General features: G+C 39.3%; 1 pseudogene; it reads left to right on the top strand.

Annotated features, from left to right (window-relative positions):
- Window positions 1-4,640: 4,640 nt before the first annotated feature.
- The window catches only part of LOC140679418 (uncharacterized), a 40,617-nt pseudogene continuing 25,232 nt past the window's right edge, over window positions 4,641-20,025 (top strand).

The following is a 20,025-nucleotide window of genomic DNA, read 5'->3' as shown; positions in this document are numbered from 1 at the left end:
GGAGCGTCCACCCTCGATGAGTGCCAAAGAGAGAAAAAAGATGATTTTACTCAACAGAACAACAACCATGGGAAAATATAATTCATTTAAATACAAATATTTTGTTTATGAAGACATCTCCTTCACAACGGGCGAGTGTAGCGCCTCAAGATTAGTGCTGGTAGTGACGGATATTATCTGTACTTTTAGCTCAGTAGTCAGAACGCTGGCCTCTCACATGGGAGCACCAGGAGAAAAAAACAACGCGGCCGAGAGAGAAAGTACACAATTGCTGTCAGTGATTGACAGCTGTGAACACCAATCATTGCATTCCGCCGTCAGAATCCGGGGCCCCCGGGCTTCATTAAGACATTTGCAGCAATTATCTATGCACCATGTATGCTGAGGCTCCCCTAGTGGATAACATATCTAACAACCCAGAACCAACCCAAATAGGTATCTTTGCACAAATGACCTAAATAAATGATGAGATGTTTTCTCAGCAGAGGGATGGGTCACCGCTCCGTATTTCGGGCCGCAAACATCCTCCCCTCCTTCAGTATGGAACCCAGCAATTATCATTTGGCCCAATAAAACGACCCACATGTGTCAGCTGCCAATGTATCGTCTGCTGAACAGCAGACAGTGATGAATGGTGCAGCCTCTCCAGCTCAGTGTGATGCTGGCCGGACTCCGGTCCTCAATACAATCACCTGAGATGATTCGCACATCTTCTATTTAGTTATGTTGTAATTTGCTCTGAATATACACTCCTTCAATTAGTGGTTGCTAAGAAGATGGATGCTGAGTATGTTTGGCTATTGCCTCATTTGGTCCGAATGGAAGTGGACAATAACCTTATCCAGATTCTGACCAAGATTTAATGGATTCTTCAAAATATATGTACGACTTGGGATAGGTACTTTTACAGGTTCCGACCGAAGTCCATCACTAGTACCAGGTACAAACTCACCCAACCTCAAGCAGTTTGGTACCTTTGTTGCAGGTGACCGGTTACAGACTTGGCACAAACACTTGCCCGGGAAACAAGCAGTCAAGTACTCACACCGGACGGGTTTCACATTCATTTTAGCTCAGGGGCCGCATGGAGGAAAATCTGGACTATTACAATCATGGCATTAAAACTAAAAAAGAAAGACAACTTCAGATTGTTTTCTTTGTTTTACATTGGCCAAAAATAGAGCAAACACATTCTGAAAATATTACAATAAAAATATAGAAAATAATACCATGAAGGAAAGAAGAACGTGAATGAATGTTTATAACTGAATACATTTACATATGCATAAAAATGTGTTTTCTTTTGTATTATCTTTGTTTATTAAATTAAGTAACGTTTATGACAACCTTTTTCCAAAACACAATATAGAATGTGAGATATAACAGGATAATGCATACATTTATGTCAGATTCAAACACTGATGACATCTATTAAACAGACGAGAAGCAAGGAATCATGCAGAGACAAGAGTTCAATTTGGCCCAATGAGGAGACACATGTTTTGGGCTGTATTGTAGTTAGAGATCCAAACTACCTTCTAAAAGTCCAGCCCGCGTGCTTCCTCTATTTATTTGGGAGGTCCCTGGTTACATCACCAAGCTGTCGCTGAGGGAAGGGGGGTAATCTCGACAGCTCCAGTTAGACACAATATATGATTATACAAGAAATGCAAATGTATTGACACCGGTGATATCGCCTTGTCTCTGCTCTGTCTGCGTCACGGCGGTGTTCGGCCTTGGCAGTCAACAGGCCGTTCCTGGACACAGACACTGATACTAGACTGGCTTGCAATCTTTTGGATTGCCAGCTTTGCACAGACAAAGAAAAATACCACTTCAGCACAATTGACAATACCTATAGCAATGGCCCTTAAGCATAAGAGTTGTGTGATAATATATACATAATTATTCTAACAATTTATCATTTGTTTTCAAAACGGTTATAAAAAAGTGGGACCCCAAAAATGTACTGTGGGACCCCATTTTTATGACTTGATGGGGTCCCTGGAACCCCATTTTGAAAATTCCTAGTGCCAACACTGATGGAGTATTGGTGCGTGCAAAAGAGCAGCAGGCGGCTGTGGCTTGCGGGCCGGTTGTAATACTAATCAAATATCCTTCTGGGAGCCATAGATAATTCATTGACTTTGACACCCCTGCTCTAAGGAATATTATAATTTTTTATCCCAACAAAGCAAGAAGGTGCTCAAAAGTACAGTACAGCCCCACTTTTCAAAACGCGCTAGCTTGATGCTACTTCACATTGGATTTGCTATTGACATGCTACCCATTAGCGTTCGCAATTTTACATGGCGCAACACCTTCAAATTTAATAACGAAAACTACAACTAGGATGCACCTAACAGTCAAACAGGTGGTGTGTGTATTTAGTACAATACTTACAGTATGAACACTTTTTACCCAGCAGGCACAAGACATCAAAACAACGTTGAGAACTTGTTGAATTAGGTCCTGAGATTGAGCAACTCAAACATAACGTTGAAACAACATGCATTTTGACGACGTTTAATTAATGTTGGGTTCTGACGTTGTTTTGATCGTTGAATTTTGGTCATTTCCCAACCAATATTCGACAACACAAATTCAACGTTGAAACGACATGTTTTTTGACGGCGTTTATTCAATGTCAGCTTGTGACGTTAATTTGACCATAGAAATTTGGTTATTTCCTAACCAAGAACGTGGATCTAACGTTGGACACCAACGTTGTCTCAATTTACAAATACAACTATTTTGCAACGTTGTTTAGAAGTCAGTTTTCAAGGACATGAATGTATAATCAACGTTGTATCAATGTCTTGTGCCTGCTGGGTAGGGCCTAATAAAAGAAAAGACTGGCACATTTAACTTACTGGCAAAGACTACTTCCTGCAGCAACACACTGTAGTCAAAACACTGCCGCCATGCAAAGGCTGCTATATAATACAGTACAGTACAGTGCAAAAAAACAAGGTACATGGAGAGCACAACTCGGTGTTAAATGTTAAAAAAAATATATATATATATATTTTTTAAATAATTAACATTTACTACCACATTTGAACACAAATAAAAGTATTGGAATTTGGTACCGTTGGGTACCGGTATCGATTCATAGGCACCAAGAATTGTTAACGTATCGACCCTTGTACAAAGATCTACAGTATGAAAACTTGAAGTGTTGTTCTTGAAAAAATTTGCTAACAAAAAACTAACTAAACATTTATGATTAGTGTTCAGATTTTCATTTCGAGGCACCTTCATTATAGAATGTAACTTTTTTATTAATGTGATAGGAATGTTATACTTGTTTGAATCACATTTGAATTTAATGTATGCATGTTCTGTACTAAAATGAATTCATGGAAAATAAATTGTTTAATAATATATATATATATATATATATATATATATATATATATATAATTAAACAATTTATTTTCCATATATATATACAATTTATTTTCCATATATATATATATATATATATATATATATATATATATATATTTTTTTTTTTTTTTTTAATGCAAAATAACTAATTCAACATAGTTAAAACAAAGATCCTCCAGATAAATCTTCAACCAGGATTCGATCCCAGTAGATTTGTTTGCCAATAAAGATGGCAAGGTAAATTTGCTAGTATGTTTTTTATTTATCAGTGACAGAACTGGGAATACATGTGTGGTAACATTTCATAAGAAGCGCCCCGTTATTCCATCCATCCATCCATCCATTCTCTACCCTTCGGGGTAGCGGGGGGCGCCGGAGCCTATCTCAGCTACAATCGGGCGGGCCCCATTATTCATTAATTGTAATTTTACAAGCGCTTCTTCACGCAAAACAGCCTTTAGTAAAAACTGAGGGAGTAAAAAAAAATCCCTTTTATTGAAGAGCAGTTTTGACTTTTTCCTTCCTAAAACAACAGCATTTGTTTGGAGCGAAGAAGGCAGGGAGGGACAACGAGTGCACAGCGACAGCGAGTCTGGGGATCACCTTTGGGTGGGTGTCCTTTTGCATAATGTTTGTTTTTGTTTTCTGGCTCCAGGACTCCGCGTGTGACACGGCGAGCTGATGTGCTTAAAATAACAATTGCCACAGAGCCTGCTCGTAAACATCCCCAAGATGTGTGCTGACAGATTCTCTGTAACATCAAGGTCTGACTCACAAATTGGATTTTCATCTGAAACTCACAAATAGCAGCCTAATTACAAATATAACTTCTGCCAGTGACAATTATTGTTTATATAAAAACAACAATTTAGCCTATTTAGAGGCTGATTGCAATTATAATTAAATAGCAACACAACATGATTGAAGTTAGCGAATCATTGGTTTTGTAAATTGTTTTTGCTTTATGCAAATATTTTTGCTAAATCATAAGACTTCACTGCTGCTTCTTTTCCTGATGATGCTTCACTCAATTACTCAATTAGAGTCCCAAGCGGACAATAGAAACTGCTGGCCCTATTTGAAAAAAAATAAATCAAAAATGAAGCTGAAAATACTTGTAATTAACATTGCCTGCCAGCAGGAGGAGCTCATCACTGCTACTGCTGTGTGAGCGATGCTCGGGTGTTGCTCGATGGCAAGATGAGAGAGAAAAACGTGTTGATCTCGAAAAAAACTGTTTAGTCAAGATGAGTACCATCATTTTCAGCTCTGAAGTATAAGCCACACCCACCTAATATTTGCACAAATTGTATGTTGTTTATAAAGATTCATTCCTCCAAGCCCCAGATCTTGCATAACCAAACATCAAGAAGAAGAAGAAGAAGAAGAAGAAGAAGAAGAAGAAGAAGAAGAAGAAGAAGAAGAAGAAGAAGAAGAAGAAGAAGAAGAAGAAGAAGAAGAAGAAGAAGAAAAATAACAAAGAAAAAAACCAGCTACGATAACTTGTAGAAGGAGAAGAAGAATAACAACAACAAAAAACAAGAAGAAAAAGAACACAAACTTGAAGAAGAACCAGAAGAACTACATGTACAAGAAAAAGAAGAACAGGAACTCAAAGAAGAATAAATGCAAGGACAAGAAGAAAGAAAATAAGAACAATAACACAAACTTGAAAAAGAACAGGATAAAAGACAAGAATGAGAAGAAGAACAAAAGGAATAAGAAGAACAAGAAGGACAGTGTCAAGAAGAAGAATTACAAGAAGAAGAAGAAGAAGAATTTGAAGAGGAAGGTCAAGGAAAAGAAGAAAAAAAAAGAAAAAGAAAAGAAGCAGAAGCTAAAGCAAAAGCAGAAGGAGAAGGAGAAGTGGAAGGAGAAGGAGATGGAGAAGGAGGAGGAGGAGAAGAAGAAGAAGAAATACAAGAAAAGAAGAAGTAAGAAAAGAAGAGAAAGAAGAAAGAGGAGAAGAAGAAGAAGAAGAAGAAAAATAACAAAGAAAAAAAACCAGCTACGATAACTTGTAGAAGGAGAAGAAGAATAACAACAACAAAAAACAAGAAGAAAAAGAACACAAACTTGAAGAAGAACCAGAAGAACTATACATGTACAAGAAAAAGAAGAACAGGAACTCAAAGAAGAATAAATGCAAGGACAAGAAGAAAGAAAATAAGAACAATAACACAAACTTGAAAAGAACAGGATAAAAGACAAGAATGAGAAGAAGAACAAAAGGAATAAGAAGAACAAGAAGGACAGTGTCAAGAAGAAGAATTACAAGAAGAAGAAGAAGAAGAATTTGAAGAGGAAGGTCAAGGAAAAGAAGAAGAAAAAAGAAAAAGAAAAGAAGCAGAAGCTAAAGCAAAAGCAGAAGGAGAAGGAGAAGTGGAAGGAGAAGGAGATGGAGAAGGAGGAGGAGGAGAAGAAGAAGAAGAAATACAAGAAAAGAAGAAGAAAGAAAAGAAGAGAAAGAAGAAAGAGGAGAAGAAGAAGAAGAAGAAGAAGAAGAAGAAGAAGATGGAGAAGAAATAGGAGGAGGAGGAGTAGGAGAAAAAGAAGAAGAAGAAAAAGGAGAAGAAGAAAAAAGAAAAAGAAGGACAAGAAGAAGGTGAAGAAGAAGAAGAAGAAGAAGAAGAAAGAGGAGAAGGAGAATAAGAAAAAGAAGAAGGACAAGCAGAAGAAGAAGAAGAAGAAGAAGAAGAAGAAGGACAACAAAAACAAGAATGTGAAGAAGAAGAAGGACAAGAAAAAAAAAGAGAAAAATAACAAAGAAAAAAACGAGGGACGATAACTTGTAGAAGAAGAAGAAGAATAACAGAAAAAAAAACCAAGAACAAAAAGAACACGAACTTGAAGAAGAACCAGACGAGGTACAGGGACAAGAAAAAGAAGAACAAGAACTCAAAAGAAGAATAAATGTAAGGACAAGAAGAAAGAAAATAAGAACAAGAACTCAAACTTGAAGAAGAAGAACAAAGGGAAGAAGAAGAACAAGAAGGACGGTGTCAAGAAGAAGAATTACAAGAAGAAGAAGAAGAATTTGAAGAGGAAGGACAAGGACAAGAAGAAAAAGAAAAGAAGCAGAAGCTAAAGCAAAAGCAGAAGAAGGAGAAGTGGAAGGAGAAGGAGAAGGAGAAGGAGAAGGAGAAGGAGAAGAAGAAGAAGAAGAAGAAGAAGAAAAAGAAGAAGAAGGAGGAGGAGGACGAGAAGGAAAAGGACAAGAAAAAAAGAAGAAGACAGACAAGAAGAGGAAGAAGAAAGAGAAGAAGGAGAAGAAGAAGAAGAAAAAATACAAGAAGAGGGAGAAAAAAGAGGAGGAGAAGAAGAAGAAGAAGAAGAAGAAGAAGGAGAAGAAAGAGGAGGAGGAGGAGAAGGAGAAGGAGAAAGAGAAGAAGAAGAAGAAGAAAAAGTAGAAGGAGAAGAAGAAGAAAAACAAGAAGGACAAGAAGAAGAAGAAAGAGGAGAAGGAGAAGAAGAAAAAGAAGAAGGACAAGCAGAAGAAGGAGAAGAAGAAAATGATTAAGAAGAAGAAGAAGTAGAAGGACAACAAAAACAAGAATGTGAATAAGAAGGACAAGAAGAAAAAAAACTAGAAAAATAACAAAGAAAAAAACGAGGGACGATAACTTGTAGAAGAAGAAGAACAAAAAAATCAAGAAGAAAAAGAACACAAACTTGAAGAAGAACCAGAAGAAGTACAAGGACAATGAAAAGAAGAACAAGAACTTAAAGAAGAATAAATGCAAAGACAAGAAGAAAGAAAATAAGAACAATAACTCAAACTTAAAGAAGAACAGGATAAAGGACAAGAAGGAGAAGAAGAACAAAAGGAAGAAGAAGAACAAGAAGGACAGTGTCAAGAAGAAGAATTACAAGAAGAAGAAGAAGAAGAAGAATTTGAAGAGGAAGGACAAGGACAAGAAGAAAAAGAAAAAAAGAAAGAAAAAGAAAAGAAGCATGTGGGGATATCCTTTACACACTGATGTCGCTTTTTGATGCAGTACCGCCTGAGGGTTTGAAGGTCACAGGCATTCAATGTTGGTTTTCGGCCTTGCAGTGATTTCTCCAGATTCTCTGAACCTTTTGATGATATTACGGACCGTAGATAATGCAATCCCTAAATTCCTTGCAATAGCTGGTTGAGAAATGTTGTTCTTAAACTGTTCGACAATGTTCTCACACATTTGTTCACAAAGTGGTGACCCTCTCCCCATCCTTGTTTGTGAATGACTGAGCATTTCATGGAAGCTGCTTTTACACCCAATCATGGCACCCACCTGTTCCCAATCAGCCTGTTCACCTGTGGGATGTTCCAAATAAGTGTTTGATCAACTTTCTCAGTCTTTTTTGCCACTTGTGCAGCTTTTTTGAAACATGTTGCAGGCATCAAATTTCGAAATGAGCTAGCATTTACTAAAAATAACAACGTTTTCCAGTTTGAACGTTAAGTATCTTGTCTTTGCAGTGCATTCAATTGAATATAAGTTGAAAAGGATTTGCAAATCATTGTATTCTGTTTTTATTTACCATTTACACAACGTGCCAACTTCACTGGTTTTGAGGTTTGTACAATAAAACTTACAGGGAGCAGGGAAGCGAGGAAACAGCAGACCATTCGATGATGTAAACATCGGCACACTAAATAGCCGCTCTAAATAGTTTGTCTGCGTTAGCACTTATAATAACAATATCACTAATACTCAATTAATATTCAAGTCACAAAATGTAAATGGAGTATTGTTGGCGTTATTTGAATGGCTATTTATCAGTTTTTATGGGCGAAATAGTGAAGTTCCCAATGGGTCCGCTGTAAGCTGTGACCAAAACCACTAGGGCACTGTCATTTCCATGATCTTTGACTAGCTTTTTTTGCAATAGGTCCTTTTAAAAAGAGCAGATTCTCAGGAATATGCAAAATAAGAATAATAGTGAAGAGAGAAATCCAGACCCATGGTCTGTAGCTCCCTGGAAAAGACCCCCAAAACAATTTAGTTGAATAGGGTATAAAAGCTTCTCCGAGCTGCCGTCTGAGATGTTGGATCAATAAATAAAGTTGCAGCTTGGTTGAGTCGGAATGTTGCAACGTTAACAAAAGACCTTGCATCAGTATGACCTTGAACTGAAACAGTCTTCTGCCATCTAACCCCAAGTTATATTTATTTTCTTAGTGTCGTTTTATTGTCATGGATGGCATGCTATTGTTGTTCTTTGGAATGCATCAAACTGTATCGACTGCACAGTGATAACAACAAGCCTACTTTGTTGACGGTTCCTAGGAAAGACTGCAAGGCTTCACACTATTGCACATACCTCTATAAATGCAAGCATTTCTACTTTTAGAGTCTAAACAATACATTGCATTGTAATGTGTCTTATTTGGACTTTTCTTTAGAGACATTCTTCGGACACATAAACATAAATTACCGTATTTTCCGCACTATAAGGCGCTCTGGATTATAAGGCGCACCTTCAATGAATGGCCGACGGTATTGTAAAACTTTGTTCATATATAAGGCGCACCGCATTATAAGGCGCATAAAATAGACACTACAGTTGAGGCTGGGGTTACTTTATGCATCCCGTAGTAGCGAGACCTGTTGTGGCTCAATATTGGTTCATATAGAAGGCGCACCTGATTATAAGGCGCACTGTCAGCTTTTGAGACAATTCGAGGTTTTTAGGTGCGCCTTATAGTGCGGAAAATACGGTAATAAATTATGACACACTATGAAACGTTCTTAAGAACAGTGGTTCACAGCTGCTTTGGCTGCAGAACCCACCACTACCACCCAATGAGAAGCGGTATACCCATTGTTCAACTCAAATTTGTCAAATATCTTATTTTTAATAAAAAAAATATATAATTTGAGGTAGTACCAGCACACAAGACGTTTTTGTGAACATTTCAGAAACAATACATTGTCATCCACTAACTCGAAATGATTTGAAGAAGAATTGTCCGTAAAGGTTTCCTTTATTTGGAAGAGCTATAGAACAGGTAAAAAAAATAATGCCATTTATAACTTACCATACTTTCCAGACTATTAGCCACACCAGCATATAAACCGCACCCACTAAATATTAGAAGAAAAAAAAAAATATTTTTTTTATATAAAGTATTTTCCGGACCATCGGGCGCACCGGATTATAAGGTGCACTGCCGATGAATGGTCTCTTTTCGATCTTTTTTCACATATTTATCTATTTTTTTTCTAAATGGAAAACACTTCCTTGTGGTCTTCATAAAATGTATTGATGGTCCGGTTTGGTGGCTGCAGGATTAGGTCTCTGCTTTTTGCAGATGATGTGGTCCTGATGGCTTCATCTGGCCAGGATCTTCAGCTCTCGCTGGATCGGTTCGCAGCCAAGTGTGAAGCGACTGGGATGAGAATCAGCACCTCCAGGTCCGAGTCCATAGTTCTCGCCCGGAAAAGGGTGGAGTGCCATCTCTGGGTTGCGGAGGAGACCCTGCCCTAAGTGGAGGAGTTCAAGTACCTCGGAGTCTTGTTCAGGAGTGAGGGAAGAGTGGATCGTGAGATCGACAGGCAGATCGGTGCGGCGTCTTCAGTATCTTCAGTATCGATCCGTTGTGGTGAAGAAGGAGCTGAGCCGGAAGGCAACGCTCTCAATTTACCGGTCGATCTACGTTCCCATCCTCACCTATGGTCATGAGCTTTGGGTTATGACTGAAAGGACAAGATCACGGGTACAAGCGGTCGAAATGAGTTTCCTCCGCCGGGTGGCGGGGCTCTCCCTTAGAGATAGGGTGAGAAGCTCTGTCATCCGGGGGGAACTCAAAGTAAAGCCGCTGCTCCTCCACATCGAGAGGAGCCAGATGAGGTGGTTCGGGCATCTGGTCAAGATGCCACCCGAACGCCTACCTAGGGAGGTGTTTAGGGCACGTCCGACTGGTAGGAGGCCAACGGGAAGACCCAGGACACGTTGGGAAGACTATGTCTCCCGGCTGGCCTGGAAAAGCCTCGGGATCCCCCGGGAAGAGCTGGACGAAGTGGCTGGGGAGAGGGAAGTCTGGGCTTCCCTGCTTAGGCTGCTGCCCTTGCGACCCGACCTCGATAAGCGGAAGAAGATGGATGGATGGATGGATGGATTTATCTATTTTTTTTCTAAATGGAAAACACTTCCTTGTGGTCTACATAACATGTAATGGTGGTACTTTGGTCCAAATGTTGCATAGATTATGTTTTACAGATCATCTTCAAGCCGCTTTCTGGCCGTCGTTTCGGGATGCGCCGTTTTGTGGGCGGTCTTATTTACGTGGCTCACCTTCGGCAGCGTTTTCTCCCTGTCATCTTTGTTGTAGCGGTGTAGCGTGCAAGGACGGGAGTGGAAGAAGTGTCAAATGATGGAGCTAACTGTTTTAATGACATTCAGACTTTACGTAAATCAATAACGGAGCAGCATCCGAAAACAACAACAAGGCCAGAAATGTGTCCCGTGAAAAACCGTCCGACCGGAACTCTCTAATAACTAAAGTTCCTTGGGTGAATAATGTAAACTCACTACACCGGTATGTTTTAGCGCTATCATGGCGAGTTTACTGACAGATATTAGTAAGAACTTTACACTACTTTATATTAGAAATGGCAACAGCGGAGGATGAATGTCCCATAACAAGAAGATAGAGAAAAAGAAGAAGTTTATCGACTATGTTGTCGCCACGGACTACAAGGGTGGACGGGCGCAATTTTTCAGGATTTATGAAGATCCCAAATACAGTTTAGCAGGTACCAAAAGGTAAGAAAAGTTGCTTTTGCATAATATTGTGAAACAAAATGCCAGATAATAGGTCTTACCTTCTACACACACCATAATAATACTCCTATGTTTAATGCGCCGACAATCCACCAAGCGGTGCGGCTTCATAGCTTGCCAAAGTCGTACTAAAACATTTTGATAGATTTTTGAGCGCCGTGTGTAATGTTCTATATTTCACTGGAACATATAAAATGTTGCTGTTGTTTACTTGAGTCATATTGCCATCATATTTCAGTCGACATGTATGTCTTATGTTTGACTGCCATCTACTGGTCACACTTATCATTATACCAAATAAAATTGCTTTGAGGTCAGTAAGCAAAACCAGAAATATTCCGTACATTATGCGCACTGGGTTATTAGGCGCACTTATAGTCCGGAAAATACGGTATTAGCCGCACCGGACTATAAGCCAGAGATACAGTATATACCGACCGGTACGTTGTGAACTGAGATATAAAATGTTTATTTACATACCTTAATTGTAACACAGGAGCTGATCAAACAAAACAGAAAAGTCATTGACATTTTTATTCATCCTTTATAAAAAGAAATACCGTTGTTTTCCTGTTTTATACAGTTTAAGATGTTTATCAGGATTCTTCTGCTTTGTACTTGGTAAACACTTTGAGTTTGAACAGTTTGCCAAGGTGAATCATTTTAGTACATTGATTGATTTCTTTGCTTGATCCATTCCATAATTTTGTCCGTTGGCGAAGAACAATTCATAGATTAGCCGCACGTTTTGCATAAGCCGCGGGATTCGAAGCGTGAGAAAAAAGTAGCATTTTATAGTCCGTAAAATACGGAACATAATAGGGGTGTCAAAACTGTTTTTATTTTTGAATGAGTCCCGATTCTTATTTGTAATGATTTCTTAATCGATTAAAAAATAAATAAATAAATAAATTAAAAAATAGTAATAATAGTAATATTTGTATTTAAAAAACATTTTTATATCTCCTGTCCAGCCACTCAGGCAAATCATATTGTGAAAGTGTGCGATACTTATCTTGTTGCCCTATTTGTATTTGACTTTATTAAATGTTTGGGTAGAATTTTGTTAAATTATAAAATTAATTCATATAAAATTAATTATAAAATGTATTCAATTGTATTGTTTTTTTAAGTAATATATCAGAGCTGTTTTATTTATTGGAATGTAGTTAATCATAGAACTGACACCCATTATTATTAAAAAGTATTGATTTTGAACCTCGAATCAATTCTGAATCGAATCGTTACCCCAATACATAACGTAATTTTTTTTTTTTGACATTCAACATTAACGAAATGCATATAAACAAATGTACTAGCTTGATGCTAATGTACATTAAAAATCCCATTCACGCGCTGGCAATTAGCATTAGAAATTTTGCATTGCTATTTCGACCACCTCGTGAGTACTACTAGAGGCCGATATTTGCCTTTTTTTTAAACATTTATCGGCTTATGAGATGCCGAGCCCAGCCGCTCTTTACTGCAGCTGTGTCCCAGGGGTGTCCATGGCGAGAGATTGTACTCGCGTGAAAGTTTCCTTCAAAATGGATGCACGCTCAGGGATATTCCTTGTTACGCACATGCAGGAGCCGCATGAATTCCAGAATTAAATTTGAGAGTAAGCTGCAACGAACGCTTCGTCTATCCACAGTGTGAAGCCGCTTCTAAAATGCCAATCCTCACCACCATGGCGGAAAATAAACACATTTTGCTATCACTGTAGGACTAGAACAGGGGTCGGCAACTCAACATGTTGAAAGAGCCGTATTGGACCAAAAATACAAAAAACGAATCTGTCTGGAGCCGCAAAAAGTTAAAAGCCTTATGTAAGTGTTATAATGAAGGCAACAATTAAGTTAGTGTCTCAGGGGGTTAGATTAAATCTGTCAAAAGTATAGATGTGTGTGCCCAAGTAAAAGGAAAGGGCAGGCTGTCTTATTCTAATTGGTTTATTACAACCTTTGCAAGCTGGGTAACGTTTGCTGTGGTCTGGAACAAAATGGCACACAATCAGAAATGCAGCCAATATTACATACATATAATGTGTCATGAGACATGCAAACATAAATTAAATACACAGAGGACATAAGTAAAGGAAATTAAATTAACTCAAATATACCTACAAACTAGGCATAATGATGCAATATGCACACATAGCCTAAATAGCATGTTAGCATGGATTATTAGCACTCCACGCAAGTCAATAACATCCACAAAGCTCACCTTTGTGCATTCACGCACAGCATAAAACGTTTGGTGGACAAAATGAGACAGGAATGGCATAAAACACGTCTTTCTGTGGCAGCGTGGGAGAAAGTCGTACATGTAAACCAACGACGGTGAGTTCAAGGACCGCCAAAATTAGTAGAACAAAACGGCGCTGGCGAAATACTCTCATCAGTGAAGCATAAACACAAACATTCAATTAACAATTAGGAAGGTTTGTGTTATGTTTGTCCTCCTACAGAAAAAATATATTTTTACCCCCATCTTTTTTCCATTGTTTACCCATTTGCATAAAAAAAAACGACAAAGGAAAAGAGATGCGGCTGTATAGTGACGTCGCATCGGTCTGTCATCCAAACATGTTGACCCCCTGTGGATTCTCAGTACAACCACTCAGCCGATCACTAATTGATATTTGGAACGTCAAATGGTCCGCACCAATATTGTTATGTCATCAGCCATTGTTGCAGAGACACAAATATTAATGTAGTCACCCGTGGGATCAAAAAGGGTCAATCTGGATGTAATGAGTATGCCACGATAAGAATGAGAATATCTGGCTGTGTGGAAGTTTTGCAATATTGTGATGCTAGAAGGGAGAAAAAAAATGACGTGATCTTTAAGTGGATGTCTATAAGTGTCCTTGGTTTTTTTTTTTTAATGGAGGGCAAAATGAGTCACCTGAAGATTTGACAGACAGCAGTAAAGTAAAGGCCACACAGATAGGATAATCTCCTTTGGCACGCTGAATCAAATAAACTTAATGGGATAAAGAATAACAGCCAGAATTAGAAATAGGCAGCGGTAAATGTCAGCTCAACATTTTAAAAATGCATTTTTCAAGGTAAAAAATGAACACACCCTTTCACTCATAAATAATATTCACTCCATTTATACTTGTGGAATATTTCTCACTCCTTTGTGCATTTTACAGCTTCTCCACTTTATCAAAAAATGCGTGTCATCTTGATTTCCTCTGACTGATTTTATTATTATTATTATTATTATTATTATTATTATTATTGGTTCTGTGACGGAGTTCTTGACTCAAAACACTTGCATCTGAAAGGAAAGTCTACTATTTGCCCCCCAAAACAGCACAATTATAATATGTAACACTTCAAAATAAAAAATAAATGTTGTATAAAAACAATACAATAGAATATACTACTAAAAACTACAGCATTTTTTTCAAAGTAATATAATAATAATGTACAGCATTTACCTTAGGGAGTGGACTTCTTGCAGCTTCTCCATATTTTCATGGATAAATGTCCGCCATTTAAATGTTCCTAGAGGGGGGGGGTTACCCACATATGCGGTCCTCTCCAAGGTTTCTCATAGTCATTCACATCGACGTCCCACTTGGGTGAGTTTTTCCTTGCCCTTATGTGGGCTTTGTACCTAGGATGTCGTTGTGGCTTGTGCAGCCCTTTGAGACACTTGTGATTTAGGGCTATATAAATAAACATTGATTGATTGATTGATATTTTGACTTTTTTTTTTGGCTGGCATTAGATGCATGCAGCTTCCGAAAAATACGAATTCCGTTCGTACTACCGGGTACTGATTCATTGAATATTGAACAGTACCATATTTAGATACCTTTGCTGCACGCGAGGTCAGGTCCGGTTGCAGACTCGGCACTCGGCTCACTCGGGGAAGCAAGCATTCAGAGGGGACTCAGCCTGACTGCGTACAGGTAAAGTTGTCAACAAATCAAGCACGTCTGATGAACATATGCGCTAACTCGATGTTAATTTATGCCTCACGCATGCTATTTAATAGCATTAGCGATTTTACATGGCGTTTTCGACACCTTCAAATTCCGTAATGAAGACTACAACTAAGATGCACGTTACAAACAGCTGGTGTGTACTAATATAAGGCTAATCAAAAAACGAGAATGGCCCATTGAAAATAATGGCAAAGACTACTTCCTGACTACAGCAACACAGTGAAGCCTGTACACTACTGCCATGCAAACTATATCACACTTGCAAATGAGACTCAGAAGATATAACAACTGGACAGCACAGTTAATATTATCAGCTCAGCGTTAAATTTTTTTATTTAAATATTTTACCTTTATTCTGATTCTGATCAACACATGAACACACACAACATTCCAGAAAATTGGCACAGTACCATTGAGTACTGAACAGATTTACTTTGGGGGGTGCTGGAGCCTATCTCAGCTGCATTCGGGCGGAAGGCAGTGTACACCTTGGACAAGTCCCCACCTCATCGCAGGGCCAACACAGATAGACAGACAACATTCTCTTATTATTATAATCAAATGACAGCAGTCATTTCCATGAGATGATTTTCTAATATAAGTGTTTAGGCCCACTTACAATGACAATAACAAAAATGTTATATTGTTTGTCTGGGTGGAGGTCCTGCTTTGGAAATAATTTGTACCCCTTTCAGACATTGCATTTAGTTCCCATTAAAACATTCACATGTTGCACAATGAGATGTAATCAGAGGATCATGTGTACATTCCTGCAACTTCCTGCTTGTAAAAAATATATTTTTATTAGTATTTATTTAATATACTAACAGCATTTCATGATTAATATTTATAAATTAAGATTCCTAATAAATGACGCTAGAATAAGCACACATTTGATTGGTAAATCATAGTGTAACGACCTGGAATGACACTTTATGTGTGGTGTTGGAGTTGTCCGACTTTTTGTGTGGCTGTAAACGCATCACTGGCTAAGTGCCATATGTGCATGTGTTGGCGCAAGTGAGAAAGAGCGAGCGGCTGCTGTTGATATAACAAAGTTGCTTTTGGTCTGGTTTGTACTGCAGAAAATGACCAGTTTTACTAGATATCAGTTTTTTACTAATGTTTTGGTGATGTGTTTATGGCCGACAATAAAGAGTTTTGCTCAGTAAAGTGATGGATGGAATTCATGTCCTCAAAGCGTCTCGACAGACGTTACAATATTTGAACAATGACGACGAAAACTGTTTTCTCTGTCGTGTCCGTGTGTCGAAAATTGTTATACGCTTATTTTTTTAATTTGATTTTGTGCGTGGCATAGATTTGCCGTGCGCAGAGGACGCTTGAGCAGTGCGCAATTGCACAGGCGCACACCTTGGTCGTGAGTTCAAACCCCGGCCGAGTCATACCAGAGTATACAAATGGGACCCATTACCTCCCTGTTTGGCACTCAGCATCAAGGGTTGGAATTGGGGTTTGAATCACCAAAAATGATTCCCGGGCGCGGCCACCACAGCTGCTCACTGCTCCCTTCACTTCCCAGGGGGTGGAACAAGGGGATGGGTCAAATGCAGAGAACAAATCGAGGTTCCACTGTGGTTGTATCCTCCCAGTATTGTGGGCGTTCTAATAATCATCATATATCCTGACTATTTTAGTAGAGCGGCTTTGCGTGTGCAATTTAAGTTTGCACATTTTGATGGATCAAATCCACTGTTTATGATGAACGGTAAAAAGCAAATTGCATGTTTTTGGCGAGTAGCGACCGAACCTCAATAAGTGCTGTTCCGATTGGACCGTCCAGCAAAGTGGGGGCCCTTTGAAGCAGTGTGACTTTGTGTGCAGGCTGCGGGCGCTGCCACTAGGAGTTAATGAGGTCAACTCCCAGTTACATCACTGCATGGCACTCAACCTGATAAATCTGCCCTGGGAGGAAATCGGTCCAGTCGACTGGGAATGTGCGCACACCACGCACGAAAGAGAGTTGTTGTTTTTTTTACACTTGAAAGCGGCATCACATCCCCACTGTGGACGTCCACGGGAATCACCCCTTCATCCAAGCTTGCGCCACCAATCTCTCAACAAATAAAATCCGGAGGCACACCACCAGCAGAAATTATTAAAAAAACTAAACTCAGTTGAAAGTAAAAAGTCGTTCTCGCAATTGTTGGATATGACTTTAAACCATAACCAAGCATGCATCAATATAGCTCTTGTCTCAAAGTAGGTGTACTGTCACCACCTGTCACATCACGCCATGACTTATGACTTTTTTGCTGTTTTAGTTTTTGTCTTGCGCTCCTAATTTGGTGGCTTTTTCTCTTTTTTTGGTATTTTCCTGTAGCAGTTTTATGTCTTCCTTTTTGAGCGATATTTCCCGCATCTACTTTGTTTTAGCAATCAAGAATATTTCAGTTGTTTTTAATCCTTCTTTGTGTGGACATTGTTGATTGTCATGTCATGTTCGGGTGTACTTTGTGGACGCCGTCTTTGCTTCACAGTAAGTCTTTGCTGTCGTCCAGCATTCTGTTTTTGTTTACTTTGTAGCCAGTTCTGTCATGTCTGGGATCATGTTTTGTTTAAGTTATGTTCTGCTTGGTTTTTGGACTCTTTTTAGTTCCTGCTGTTGCACTCCCTTGTCTTGTTTCCATGGTTACCCATTAGTTTCACCTGTTCCACGTTTGGACTCATTGTGCACTCTTGTTTGTTTTGTCACCATAGCAACCCATTCGTTTTCACCTGTCCTCACGACTCACGCACTTGTCTTTAATCATGTCTTCACTATTTAAGCCCGTAGTTGCCAGGCAATCAGCCTGGCGACATCACACTCTCGATATACCCCTGACACTCTTGATACCATCGTTCATGCTGCTCTTTGCTTCCGCAAGTAAGTTGTGTTTATTTATGCCACAGTTAGTGTCTTTTGTTTTGCCATGTTCATAGTTATGCATAGTCCAAGTTTTTGTTCCCTGCGTTAAAGGGGAACATTATCACCAGACCAATGTAAGCGTCAATATATACCTTGATGTTGCAGAAAAAAGACCATATATTTTTTTAACCGGTTTCCAAACTCTAAATGGGTGAATTTTGGCGAATTAAACACCTTTCTAATATTCGCTCTCGGAGCGATGACGTCACAACGTGGCGTCACATTGGGAAGCAATCCGCCATTTTCTCAAACACCGAGTCAAATCAGCTCTGTTATTTTCCGTTTTTTCGACTGTTTTCCGTACCTTGGAGACATCATGCCTCGTCGGTGTGTTGTCGGAGGGTGTAACAACACGAACAGGGACGGATTCAAGTTGCACCAGTGGCCCAAAGATGCGAAAGTGGCAAGAAATTGGACGTTTGTTCCGCACACTTTACCGACGAAAACTATGCTACGACAGAGATGGCAAGAATGTGTGGATATCCTGCGACACTCAAAGCAGATGCATTTCCAACGATAAAGTCAAAGAAATCTGCCGCCAGACCCCCATTGAATCTGCCGGAGTGTGTGAGCAATTCAGGGACAAAGGGCCTCGGTAGCACGGCAAAAAATGGCGGCAGTTTGTTCCCGCAGACGAGCGAGCTAAACCCCCTGGATGTCTTGGCTCACACCGTCCCTTATGCCACCGAAGATGATCAAGAGAAGAATATCGACCCTAGCTTCCCTGGCCTGCTGACATCAACTCCAAAACTGGACAGATCAGCTTTCAGAAAAAGAGCGCGGATGAGGGTATGTCTACAGAATATATGAATTGATGAAAACTGGGCTGTCTGCACTTTCAAAGTGCATGTTGTTGCCAAATGTATTTCATATGCTGTAAACCTAGTTCATAGTTGTTAGTTTCCTTTAATGCCAAACAAACATACCAATCGTTGGTTAGAAGGCGATCGCCAAATTCGTCCTCGCTTTCTCCCGTGTCGCTGGCTGTCGTGTCGTTTTCATCGGTTTCGCTTGCATACGGTTCAAACCGATATGGCTCAATAGCTTCAGTTTCTTCTTCAATTTCGTTTTCGCTAATATATAAAAATATAATAAGCCACTGGGAACTGATTTTTAATGGTTTTAACCATTCTGAAATTGTGATAATGTTCCCCTTTAAGTTTTGTGCTTGCACTGTGAGCACCTTTTGTTTGTTCCTTTTTTGAGTGTTAAAATTAAACATGTATTTACCTTCACGCCATGTCCGGTCCAAATCCTTTGCACCATGGGAAAACAAACCACGCCAAAGTCCAAGTCCTGACAAGTTCAGTTTTAGTTTCGTTCGGCATAGACTTCCCTAAGCTTCAATGCCTTTTCTTAGGGGCACTCACCTTTTGTTTATTTTTGGTTTAAGCATTAGATACCTTTTTACCTGCACGCTGCCTCCAGCTGTCGTCTAAATATTGTGATCACGACAAACCATCGTTGTTGTTCCCGACATCTACAAAACAATTAGCTACCGGCTGCCACCTACTGATATGGAAGAGTATTACACGGTTACTCTGCCGAGCTCTAGACAGCACCGACACTCAACAACAACACATTATTTGCAGATTATAATTACTTGTTTGCAAAAAAATATTTTTAACCCAATTAGGTGAAATTACATAATCTCCCACGGCACACCAGACTGGACCTCCCGACGCCGTGGTACAGTGGTTGAAAAACACTGGCCCAGACGACGCTAACGTGCACACATGCTTAAGGATTGGTTTGTGAATGAAGCTTGATGTGGTTTCTGTTACTTTAGGAGAGTTCATTGCATACTTGCCAACCTTGAGACCTCCGATTTCGGGAGGTGGGGGCGTGGTTGGAGCGGGGGCGTGGTTAGGGGCGTGGTTAAGAGGGAAGGAGTATATTTACAGCTAGAATTCACCAAGTCAAGTATTTCATCTATCTATATATATATATATATATATATATATAT

This window comes from Nerophis lumbriciformis, linkage group LG15, assembly GCF_033978685.3.
Source record: "Nerophis lumbriciformis linkage group LG15, RoL_Nlum_v2.1, whole genome shotgun sequence".
NCBI lineage: Eukaryota > Metazoa > Chordata > Actinopteri > Syngnathiformes > Syngnathidae > Nerophis > Nerophis lumbriciformis.
Note: the sequence above shows the minus strand (reverse complement) of the source record. Positions and strands in the feature narration are given on the sequence as shown.